Source organism: Ambystoma mexicanum, chromosome 7p, assembly GCF_040938575.1.
Source record: "Ambystoma mexicanum isolate Mex_15411 chromosome 7p, UKY_AmexF1_1, whole genome shotgun sequence".
NCBI lineage: Eukaryota > Metazoa > Chordata > Amphibia > Caudata > Ambystomatidae > Ambystoma > Ambystoma mexicanum.
In genome coordinates, this window is record NC_090939.1 from 267,797,130 (window position 1) to 267,810,906 (window position 13,777).

Below are 13,777 nucleotides of genomic sequence, written 5' to 3' on the forward strand. Positions count from 1 at the left end.
TTTACTTATTCTCTCACTCCAACAGAGTAGTAATGACTGCAGTGCTGATACAGAAAACAACCTTGGTCACAAACCATTAGCATATTACAACAGGAAATTAGACCCATTGATGAGAGGGCACTACTCTTGCAAGCTTGCACTGGCTGCTGCTGTATTAGCAGTGGAGAAATCAGCAGGTATCACCATGGGATGCAGCACCACTCTTTGTGGCGCATGCTCTCTTCGTAATACTAGAGTGACCAAAAAGTACACTGACAAAGGGCTTCTGGATATGAGGTGATACTGTCAAATCCAGCTATCAAAGTAGTGAGGTGGCGACTTATGAACTCATCAACGTTCGTCACCGAGCCTATAGAGGATGACTACGTACACGACTACACCACACACATAGAAAACCATGACGACATCCCGAAGGTACAGGACGACGCACTTGAGGAGGGAGAAGTACTTTATATTGATGTGTCGTCTACAATAGACAGACCACGGGAGAAAGACATACTGCTATGGCATTAGTGAAGCTAAAGGAGGACAGGACAAGTGAGGTGATAGTAAGCACATGCTTTCTATCACATTTTTCAGCACAAGCTGCAGAGCTAGTAGCTCTAATACTGGCACTGGAGTGAAGCAAAAATAAGGAAGTGACGATATATTCAGATTCAGCCTACGTGATATCCATAGTGCATTCTGGGCTGTCACGTTGGCTGAGGAGGGGCTTCAGACGTGCTGACAGTTCACAGGTGCAGCACACGCTCCTATTGGGTAGACCGATAGAAGCACTCGTACTCCCACTGCACATAGCAATTGCAAAGTGCCAGGCCCACACGAGGGGGAGGATCCCATCTCCAGAGGCAACGAGGCAGCAGACGCGGAAGCAAAACACGCTGCATATTTTAATGACATTTTAGACATCAACACTCCATCCCAGATGTGTAACCATATACGAACAATGGTGTTGAAGGAGGGGCATAACACTACCAGTGACACAAATTATGGAATTGTAGGGAGTTGCACCCAAGGAAGAAAAGGAATTATGGTTGAGAAGGGGATGTTCCATGTCCCCAACAGACAGGCAGCAAGGAAACACATGGAAGGTGGTGATGCCATTATTACACACAGCACTGGCACAACTGCACCATCCAACCCATATGGGGAAGGATGTACTTGCTGCTCATATTGGAGGAGACTAGTTTTGTCCCAACCTGGCGGAACATGTGGCAGACTGTATGATTAATTTCCTTGTTTGCAAGCAATTTACAGCAGGCCATACACTAAGGGTAGTGAGAGGAGCCACACCTCGCTCAATTCCATTCCAACACCTTCATGTCGACTGTGGACATGCTACAGGTATGCCAAGGCTACCGCTAAATGATAGTGGTTGTGTGCCCATTTTCCTGGTGGATCGAAGCCAGTACCTGCTCCCATCCCGATGCCATTATGATGGTAAAATTGCTGGTTCAGGAAATGTTTCCCCTAATGGGGCGTGTGTGAGGTCCTGTGGTCTGACAACGGCCCTCACTTAGCCAATGAGATATTTCACATCACAACCTTGCTAGGCATACAACACAAATTCTCTTCTGCATATCACCTGCAGACAAACGGGATGTGTGAGCGACTCAGCAGGATGCTCAAAGAAAACATAGCCAAGATAAAGAAAACGTTAAATAAAAGCTGGCTCCACCGTTTACCGTTGGCTTTAAACGTATTGCGTAACATACCAGGGTCCGACAACCATTTAATGCCACATGTGGTGGTAACTGGGCAGTTCATGCGCCTTCCCCTGGCTCCTCCCACTAGGGCATTAAAGGATGCAAAAAAAATTCTGATGTATTGGGACAAGAAATGTACGAGTACACTGCTTCCTTGATGACTAGTGTCTTATTTCTTGACAACTGCAGGGACAACAGGAGGGGCCCAAAGGTAAAGAAGAAAGCAACAATATGGAAACAAACGAACGAATTAAAGCAACCACAACTTTATCCCGGTAAGACCGCCCTTGTGTGACTTCACCAGAACATGGTTTAAGCCCAGATTGAGAGGACCCCACACTATCAAAGACCCTCTCCCAGTTTATTTTTTCGTGTTTTCCTGGCCTATTTGTCCCAAACTTCCCCCCAAAACTTCATTGAGGAAGTCCATCCATACTTGCGAAGTACTTTGTGACACTAGAATACTCATTGTGTGGGCACAGTTATTCTTTATTGCACTAGCCCAACATCGTGACTGCAGAACTTAAAAATAAAGTACTAACAACATAGCGCATTTTAGGCGGTTCATAAATATCTTCTAAGCTGCACATGGTTCCGAAGTGGAGTAAGTAATGAATGCCATCATTAAAAGTGTGCTAATGGTTTCTTGTTCTTTTCGTTGGTATCTTTGCCATCATTTTTTGGCAAATGTCTTGTTATAGAAAATAAAGCTTTGACCCCTACTAACACAATACCAATTCTGGCAAGTATGGCTACCATATCAGGTGGGGAGGTAAACGCTGCCAGATCAGTAAGGAGAGGTAGACTCAGTGTTAATGTAGATGTAGGTGGGGTTGATCTTCATCTCATGGATACTTCTTGAGTATCCAATAACATGTGGGAGTAGCCAATAACATGTGGTACAGACAAATGACTAAAATAGTTAAGCAAACCTCTGGGGAGAGCTGCTATGTTTGTTCACTTATCCCCTACATCTTACCGTTTGTGGCAACTGAAATACCAGCAGCAAGAGCACAGTGCCGTATGTGCTTAGCGATGTATACCACCCGAATAAGATTTCAAGGGACGATAGCAACCCTAAGATGGATGTCCAAAACAACATTTCCCTATGAAGACAGATGAATAAAGACACTAGACATGATGACAGTTATTGGAAAAAAGACCAGGCTATACAGAAAGGGGAGACGAAAACAATAACATTGAAAGAATTACCATGTTCTAAGAAAGGGCGGATAGAGATAGGATGAGAACCAGGATGCTGGGAAAGACTACAGATGCTTGTATATGGCCAAGTATACACCACTGAAGGATAGAAAGGAGTAGTGGCGAGCAAGGCGCATACACCCCTAACAGTTTCAGTTTGCACAGTTCAAGAAGAAAATGACAAATGCAAAAACGAATGGGAAGCACGTGCAAAGTTACTGACCTGGGTGGAGAATGAAGCGGTACCAATGCCCATAATACCACTGAAGAAAGCAGCATTGTGTTTCCAGAATGGTGGAGCAGTAAAAGTTGGAGAAAACAAAGAATGCAAGCAGACAGTAAAGGTTCCAGGCATGAAAGTGGGGACAGCAGTATTAATGTATCATTACTGGGCCTGCGGATCAAAGGCATATGAGAAGCTGCCACCCAACTGGGGAGGAGTATGTTCACTGGCACACAGCAACATGCCAGCATTAGTAGTTCCACAGAAAGACATCCAAACGGAGGACGTAACTAAAATGGACGATGGCAGAAGAAAGAAGGTCAGTAGAATTAACTAGTGTGAAAAAAGGGAACTACATATCCTCAGCAATGGAAGACTATCTGTACGACATACCACCTGAGCACCGGTTGTTCAGCAGGACAGAGATGTTCTTCGCATCAGTCGTTCCTGCAGTACAGACATACACAAATGCAAAATGACTTCAGATTACGAGGTGGGAGCTGATGCAAACAAACTCAACAGTTAACGGCTTCAACGCCATCAAAGAAGAGCTCCGAGCAGTAAGGTTGATGGCCCTCCAGGACAGCCATGCTCTGGACCTCCTCACAGCAATGGGAGGAGGTTGCACCAAGATCGGATCATATTGCTGTATGGTTGTTCCAGCAAGCGAAGAAGATAACAGGACTCTTACTGAGGCAGTGACCAGATTGTCCCAGATGCAGGCCAAAATGGAGGAGGAAGCAAAAGGGGCAGGAAAAGATGAAGGCTGGCTGTAATATATATTCTCATGGATACCTAGATGTATGGAGAACATACTGAAGGTGTTGCTAATACTAATACTGGTGCTACTGACATTGTGCATGATCAAAATATGTATCACACAATGCCAGAAAACTACAGAGAAAACTGTAGGAATTAAAGCATAAGTGGAAACCAATTCCAAAGAAGATAATAGAAGCCTGAAATACCCTGAGGACGCAAATGAAAGGGTGCCCACTGTTCCCGACTGGAGTAGTGTTCGAAGATCCCAACAACTACAAGGAATATTGGGGAAAATGGGTATTGTGCAAACCGGAAGGGGACTGCTGTTACATGGCATGGAGTTTAGATGATTATGCAAGGTTCCATGGACACCTGGGAGGAGTGACAGATGTGGCTGCCAGGGGCAGCAGTGAATAGGTTCGGAGAAGTGGGGTGCCAGAAAATGAGGGCAAAGAAGTGCGAGACTGAAGAGAGGGTCCCTAGAATGGCCCTTGTGTCCCCTATTTGCATGACTGCCTGAAGGACGCAAAATGACAGAGGACAGCCGCTGTTTGGCCAACCCCCAGGTGGACCAGTGCATTCCACCTATGTGAGCAGATATTCTCTTAGACAACCGTTCAAACCCCATCCAGCTGATGTCTTTGCGGATACAGTTGCCCCATCACTGCACCAGGTTGACAAATATCCAGCTGTGCTGACGTCATTAGTTACAACACAACATAGTAACGTAAGTCACAAAGTAAACTTGCAGCCCTGCACGAAGTTAAGCAGATACACACAAAGAACATGCATACACAGCTCTGTAGATAGAGGACAGATACATACTATTAGAAGCCTTTCCTTTTCACTAGCCAAAAGCAGGATAGCACGAGTCACACAGAGCAGGCTTGCAACCGCTTTATTACAACTAACCATATGAAACTACAGGGACACATAGAAACCTGGAAGAGCAGATTACTGCTAACCCCTAAGGAGAATAATATAATATACACATGTAGGGAAACCATAGAACAATTGCAGTGAATTCACATGAAGCCACAGGCCTCAGAATAAGGGACAAAGAGATGCAGACTCTGCAGCATGAAGCACAGGGCCAGTGCTCGCAGCCAACGACAAGGGCGGGTGGAACATTCCTGGCTCCCGGGGTAGGGAGCCACCTGCACAATAACAGAATAAATCCTCACTAATTGCAGACCGAAAAGCTCAGTTTTGCAGGCCTCACCCACGTGATTCAGCCAAGCCAAACAATGGCCATTTGCCCGTGGCGGGAAGAGAAGCGGTTCCCAGCAAAAACGGACAGAATTGTTACATGTGTTGTCTACCGAACATTGAAATTTGCAGGCACTCTCCGAGGCTAGGTGTCTATACCAGTGGCAACAATGGGGACACAGTCTCTCTCATTACCTTGAAAATGTACACCGAGCGCTGTGAACAGAACAGGATCACAGACCTGAGGAGACTTGCGCCAGCCAATTAGGGCGCACACATCCTGGGGTGGTTTTTAATGGGGCAAGGGCCAATGGTGGTCCTGGGACTCAGCAACAATGTAATCAATAGTTTTGGGCTAAGTCTCCAGTGAACCCACCTGACATGGAAGGACCAGTTAGACAACTCCTATAGGGTACATCTATAGGTGTTATTACCCGAGCTACCCAATACGGCCACCTCTTAGGTTTTTGGGGAAGGGTTTGAGATCGTGACGTCATTCCAGGATAAAAGCTTGTGACACTGCCTCAGGAGCTGCAATTACTGGGGATGGTTGCGTTTCCTGTATGATCCCTGTCTGTTTGGAAAATAAAAGACAATTTTCCCCATGGCCGAGTCCTCCATCATTGCTGGGGGGAGGGTTTGATTTGGGTACTCTGCTAAGCTGTGATTTGTGGTGCGAACCCCCGGCCCTCTGGAATGCCCTACAGTGGAGTCATTGAGGCAGGGTTTGGCCAAGAGTTGGAGATTTTTTAGCTGTAATCAGAGTTTGTCAATTTTATCCAAGAGGGCAGTCTGGATGGTCATACACCAAGAGCCCGTTGGAGTCAGCAGAGTAATATTAGCTCTTCAGAGAACCAAGTTTTAGCATGTCTACTTGGTTTGGGGTTTTATTGGTCCATGGTGAGGGTAAGGGCCTAGTGGAACAAGGAAGTGTGAGTCTGTGGGTCATTGGGAGTGGGTTTATGGATGGAAAGATGCTTACAATGTGTGGGGGCAAGGACCTCTTCAGTAAGCATGGGAGAAGGTGGGGGAGCAGGATTGGCTGATGGGTGGCAGTGAGGCAATCAGAACTTAATAAGGGAATGGTCATTCTAGGGCATAGGGCCGATACCAGTAACAGTGGCTGTGGTGTTGGGCATGAGGAGCCAGTCTAGGATGCGTCTTTTGGAAAGGGCAGGAGAAGAAATTTGTTGGGAGAAGTTCATCACAGTCACCTTGTTGGCGGGATCAGTTACTCTAGAGTCTGAGGCATCATTAAAGCACAAGTTAAAGTAGCCTAGTAGCATGAACTTGGTGGCAGGTTTGATGGCGCGGGAGGGAATGAAATAGAGGGATGTCCAACTCAGGGATGTTCTGAGGACTGGGTCAGCGGTAGATTAGTATGATATGGATGGTGGTTTGAGAGGTAATTTGGACAGTAGCCTGGCTGTGGAGGGGTAGGGATCTCGCTGATGGCTAGTGAGGATCTCGTGATGAGGGCTACTTTGCCAGTGCATGTGCTAAAACACCACATTGTAAGTATAGAACAGCCCAAGGCCACAGGAGTGAACAAGGTGGAATCTTATGAAACTCCTCTGAAAGCGAAGAAATGACCATCTGAAGTTAATAGTTTGTGTAGAAAGGAAATAAGTACAGTATTTGAACTTTTTCCCCCACCTATAAGAAATAATGTATAGGTTCCCAAGTAATTATGGCCTTATTTCACTGTGCAGCCTAATATGTAAGCTTTCTTTTACATTGGGTAGGATGCAGGAGGATGAAAGCTTATTCTTGGAGGTGTGGGGCTCTGGAACCCTGGAGCAATGGCCAAGATTGACCTAGGGAGGGTTGAGGTAAACCCAGCTCATGGGAAGACAATCTGGCATTTGCAAACCACAAAACTGCCTTCGTTACAGTGGTGAGGACTTCTTTGGGAGACCCAGAGTAAGGCAGATATGGACCTAGACATGACTGATCACCACTAGGGTTTACACAGACGGACCTAAGGTGCTCAGGATTTGACAAGTTGGGTAGTGACCAGTTACTTTGCAATGGAAGTTGGAGTTAGGCAGGAATGTGTATTTGCCACAACTCTCTTCAATATCTTTGTGAATGTCTTAGAGGAACGATCAGTACAGGAGAGGCTGATGTCCTGAAAACAAATGCATGATAGGTCCCAGTACTAATGTTTACAGATAATGCTGTACATCTAGCTTGTACAAAGAGGTGGCACAGGAAATGGTAGTAGCTTTTGGGGCATTCTATGGAAGAAAAAGGTTATTTATTAATACCACTAAAACAGCTTATGGTATGGGGAATTCACAAGCCACTCCATCATAGGATCTAAGGAGAGGGTTGGGAACATTCAGAATATTTTCACCTGACCTAAGCAGTAGGTGGAGCCCTTTCTTGGAGCAAATTATGGGGGCGAGTTAATATGGGCAAGTTGAAAATAGAATAGATTTTTTTTTAAGTCTGTGCCGGTCCTACCAAGGGCTGCCTCAACCTACAGGTACACAGTGAGGTTGGTATCAGTGGCCAGGTCAGACAAATCCTTATTTTGATTCAGTTATGGGCTAAAACTGGGGTATGTGGCATAGTTCTTAAATACAATCTAAAAGAGATCAGGAGACTTGTAGGGGAAGCTAAACTATTGCTAAAATCTGGCACAAAGTCTTTGGACGGGACATTCCCAGAAGAGCACATTTCAATCGACCTCTTTTCAAAAAACCAACCCTAGACCCAGGTGACCTGGCCAAAGACTGTCCCGTTACAAACCACCCATTTATTGCAAAATCTTGGACAAAGTAGTCACTACACAACTATTCACCAGAATCGAAAAACTACAGCACTTAAATGACTGTAAATCGGGGTTCTGCTCCAACTGTAGAACCAAGACAGCCACCACCCAGGTTGTGGTTGATGCCATCTGAATCATGGATAAGGGCGGGTCAGATCTCCTCTGCATAATCATCCTTGACCTCGCAGCTTCACTGTTGACCAATGCATCCTCCTCTCCCTCCTTGCCTACAGGATAGAATTCTCTGCCACTTTCCTAAATTGGTTTACCTCCTACCTCTCGGGCAGACACTAGGCTATCCAAATGAGCATGTTGTGTTCCAACTGTCTTCCAGTCTCCTGCAAAGTCCCCAAAGGCTCCATCCTCTCACCAATCCTTTTTACCCTTTACATGGAGCCTCTGGGTGCACTCCTCATATCCCTATATAATCATCCACCAAACGCAGATGATACTCTGTTCTATAGGAAAGTAAAAAAGGCCAGAGGAAGAGATTCGCGTTTGTAAAACCTACCTATCATCCAGTCCTGGATGTCGATTGCCAATCTCAAATTTAACCCATCCAAGACTGAATTCGTCCTCATCGGTCCCAGTGCTAAACACCTTGTCCAACATTGGCTCAATGATATGCACCTTTAAGCCACAACACTGGGATTCAGCAAAATCCTTAGGCTTCACCACCAACAGCAGCCTGTCCTTCCAGAAACGCATAGCCCAAAATGGCGTGGCTCGCAATGCCCACCATTTGCAAAATAAAACCCTTCATCCCTCTGCAGGACTTTCAGACCGTAGTGCAGTCCCTTGTGACAGTTCACCCAGCTTCTCATTTGGCTCCCCTAAAAGCAGTCCACCACAATGTAACACACCCTATTACACATACTATTTCAGCTGTGCAGAAATGTGTCCAAATCCCCCCGCCCCATCCTACACTAACTACATCAGCTTCCTGTCCAGGCCAGGATACTGTTCAAGATGGCTCGTATCGTCTGTAAAGCAGTCACAACTAGCACACCAGCATACCTGGTGACTGAGCTCCACATATCTGGTGGCACACGCTCCTCGCGTAGCAAATCGGCAAACCAGCTCAAATTAAAACTCGTCTGTAAAGAGGGGACCAAGAAACAATCCTTCTCGTCACGCACCCACCTTCAAACTCAAAAAACGTGGCATTTTCAACAACACCCGACCAATAACTAATTCCAAGGACACACAGACCTCAACCCACAATACTATGCTACTGTTAAAACATCCCAGTCCAAACGCTGGCAAAGCGCACCCTGTACAGTGCTCTGCTGTTCGTCCACGCTTTAAACAAAATAAAAAAAAAAGAGCCAACAACAGTCGGGTGACAGGACAACAGTTGCAAATGATGCAAGTAGTGCTTATATCTATTAAAAGATAAGTGGCAGGTGGCCACCCTCCAGTATAATCTGCGGTGACCCTCACAGCTGCACTACAAGGGTTCAGATTTATGTAGCCCAAGACATGGCTTTTCACCCACTAATTCAAACCTGAAGCATGATGGGTGAAAGGTTTTGTATTGAACAAACCTTCAGCACTGCTATGGGCAACCCATAAAAGAAATGGTTTCAGCCTGCAATGCCATTTTACAAAGATAAGAAGTACATCCAAATCAGGCTTGGTTTTACCCTCGAAAAAGTGTCAAGTCTAGCCGAACTGTTAGGTCACATCCCTTCTGCAAGCCAACCCAGAGATGTATCAGCCTCCTTGGGCATCTTCTGTGAGGTGTACTGTAGTTTGGGTCTCTAAGCACAGCAAGCTCGGGACAACCCAGGTCTTCTCATACCAGTTTCATAAGTGAATAATGCAATACTGGACTGGCCATTTTGTGGTGGGACCACACCTGACTTGCATGTGATCTATCCCTTTCTGTGATGCAGGTCAAGCTGAAAAACAGTGGTTTACATTCATTCCAAAAACGTCCATCCTCACGGTTCAGTTTTGTATTTTTCACCCACCAACACATATCCAGGCCAATTTTAAAGGCAGTAAAAGTGACAAGAGGACAAGTATGGAAATCATGCTCTTAAATCTGTGTTACAAAAGGACTGCTGCTCTGCAGGACTCTAAGATTTTTATTCACTACGCCTCCCTGTCCAGCCCCACACGAACACTAAACCAGCAATGATCGCAATCAAAGGGCAAACAGGCACGGCCTGACCAGTATTCCTCCTTCAAGTCTTGTGGTAACAGGGGGCGAGGGCTGGCTACACTCTTCAGAAGGGATGTGAGCTAGCAAAGAAGCAGTCCAAATAATAGTACTATGGTATCTACCATGTCCTAAAAAGAAAGGACACTTTAAACTAAAAATACAAACACTAATTAAAAATATTACAACTCACCCCTGTAAGAGAAGACACAGAATATGCAGACTTTTCCATGAAAGGGGTACTCCGAGTCTAAAGACAGAGGTGCACAAGCGATAATTTCAGCAGTCTTTAATGAAGAGGCCTTTAAAAAAGGAGGGTAGAGAGTGGTGTCTTAGATTAGTTACTAGAAGCCTAAAAGGCAGGCCAGAAGTACGGAATCATTTCAAACACCCCATAATTTTCCTTGGACTCAACAGCATCGAAGCAAGCTTCAAGGAGCTTTGCAATGGGTTGAGTCGGCATAGTGCCGTTTTCCTCAATGGATCGCAGGCATCAAGACTGGCGAGTCGGCTCACGACAGTCCATCAATGCTTTGCAGTCCTTTACCAGTGATCGGCTCAAAACAGTTGAGTCAGCATGGAGATGTCAAAGTGCGATGCAGTCCTTCAGTGGCGATCGGCTTGCAAACAGCGGAGTGCAGGCAGGTAATGGGTCAATTCAGCGGCTTGACAGCGCATCAAACAGCAGTGAATGTCAAAGGCAGCTCCAGAAGCTTGTAGTAGCTTGAAAAGCACCTTCAAGCAGTTGAGTTGGCTTTAAAACAGATTGAAGTGGGCAACGAGTGCCCAGAGCTCACTGGTTGTTCGGGGACACTGTTCAGGGTCTCAAAGAGCTAGGTGGACTCATGTTCTGCACTTCCCAACTAGGAAGGTTTCCAAAGAGCACTTGGAGAGGATGCCCATTCCAATTGGCAGGTTCCTGGGAGCCAATTGTCGCAGCTTGCAATATGCCTTGTCCTTCCCGCAGATCACCCCAAATGTTCCTCTGGAATGGTTGCTCCTTTTTTGGAAGGCTTTATCTTAATCTCTATGGACGAGAACTTTGGGGCACATTGTACCCTAATAAAGTGCCTATTTAACAGGGAGAGACAACCCCTTCTCGAATAATCTTTGGGCTTCAGAAGGAGGATTTCACTTGGAAATATGTGGATTGGTCACCTGCTTCTTTTCTGTAAGTGGACCAATCCTGGCAGCTGTGTTTAGAGTCTTCAGCTTGGTGATGTCAGTAGTAGAGTGCTTTGTCTGCAGGAAGCCGCGAGGGGGCACAGGAAAAGCTGGAGTCCGGTCTACACTGCATCAAAGAATTTCTGATGATCATCACCCTGGCATGAAGTCTCCATTGTCCCGTCAGGGTTCACCCTTGAAGCAGTGGTTACCAGCTAATCACCTAGGATTGATTGCCTTTCCTCTGGTGAAGATGACAAGCCCTCCAAGAGAAATCAAAAGGAGTGCTTCCTAATGGTGGTTTTGGGAAAAACCCATCCTAGATGCTGATACGCATAAGGCCCCACTTGCAAACATGTTAATGTCACACCAATAGGTATTGTCTTGGATAGTTGTAGATTCCCAGACGTCCCCCTTTCAAAACTAGACACTGCTTAGATTTAGAGTTTGATCTGCCACCGGACTATATAGAATTTCAGATCAGTGCTGCCCACGTTAAAAGCAGAGCAGAAATGCACATATCACTTTGCAACTTCCATGTTGCCAAACTAGAATGCAGCTGATGAGAGGTGCCAGACAGGCCCAGCAGAGTTGCCCGTTTGCACTTTACATTTGAGCATTAGAAAAGTGCAGTCTGATTGGTACAGCTCCCTTTCAGATACACTTGCACGCAAAAGCTTACAGTATTTTGCCTGCACCAATGGCATTTTTCACAAACGCCACATAACATTCATCAGAGATGCAATACATATTGTTTCACTTAAACAACTTTGTGCAGTGTTCTTACCTTTCCTCCAATCATTATAGACATCAATCTTGCTTTAACCCATTTAAGAAAAATACATTATCAAATTTCAAATTTGGATTTAATTTAAAAATACTAAATCTCTGTGTAGGGACCATTGGACATCCAATAGGATGTTGGATTTAAATTCGGGTTTACTCAATTCTTTTGAGACCCCTCAAGCCCCATTTGATTTTTATTTAGCTTCATGTTGCTTTATTCTAAAGCTTCAATTATTCTTTTTTTTTTTTCTTTACCTGTGGGGAAACAGGGCAAATGAATTATCAAAACATGTGAACGTGACATGTTGGCATGCTAATCTGGATTCAAACGGGGTGTGTGAGATTGGTGTATGCGATAACCCACAATGAACAAGCACGGACACCCATGCCACTAACCATGATTGCCAACTAGAGGAGAAAAGAAGCCAGAGGAAAGGAACCCCCACCTAGGTGCCCTACTGGACGATATGTGCAGGGCAGGCGATGGCAACTTCATTATATCAGTCAATAGACTGTCATAGTGTCAAACAGGAGGAACTACCAAGCCAATTGTGGCATGTTGGTTTTCCAGGCCTTGTTCTGGACTGGCTGGGTGTGTTCGGAACTAGCCATGACCAGATGGCACTACCTTTTTCTTTTGTTATCTGACTCATACCCCCTTTATGTATGGAGAACTCCATACGTCGATTGACAGGAAATCAAGTACACTTCCTTTCTCCTGCATCAAACCCAACGCAAGAATTGATAGCAGCAACAGAGTTAGCATTGTTTAATAAAGGAAGATATACATTGGTGTTAAAACTGGGCATTTTCTAAACTTGATGGGGCATTTCCATTATAAAACTAAGAGGAACCAAGAACCAAATTGCTCAGAAATTAAATACTGCTGCCATAAATGCCCTTTAGAACCTCTCCGGAAACAGTTAATTCATGTGCAGACAATGAGCAGACTAACCGCTAAAGGTTGTGAGGGCACTTGGGAGAACAGCGCTGGCAAGCCATGTAGTAAATGGTATTACGAAGCTTATAGCAGGTCAATTATGCTCACTGCTCCCTACTCACCTTACCAGCCCTCAAACAGCTCGAGCCCAAAAGTCAACTAAACGGCCATTAACCAGCATTACTGACATGATGGTTGGTAAATAATAATGCAGTAATGTTACAGGGCACATCTTTCAATATTCCCCAAAAGAGATACGATATCTCTCAAGTGGGGCTGGGCGATTTATCGAGTTTTGGAGATATAGCAATATATTTTCTAAATAAATATACAATTTTCTATTTGCATTTTGATATTTACACAGCTGTGGTGTATACTCAAACAGGAAGAACCCCCCTGTACTTGGATCAATGTCTCAAATAAAGGTATTTGTGACATATCACATGTAGTTGGCGGTGTACAATTGTGCATTTAACCCACTAACAATATTGAGATATATATCGCCATTCAGCCCAAAAATATTGAGATATGACTTTTGGTCCATATCGCCCAGCCAATCTAACAAGCAATGGCTGCTACAGAAGACTGACGATAAACCAAAGATTTTTTCATTAAAACATTTTGAAATCTGTTGGGGCCAGTAAACAAAGGCTGGTGAGCAACACATTAGGCATCAAAGTCTTCCTACAACATACAGGTCCAATTGTGTAAGAATAATACACAGCAGGATTAAAAAAAAAACAACAAATTTGAATTCTGTTTTTTATAGCGCACACCAAGCTAGGAAGGAACAGTACACTGTACAAATAACGTGGGGTTAACAGGGTGGTGGAAGGGG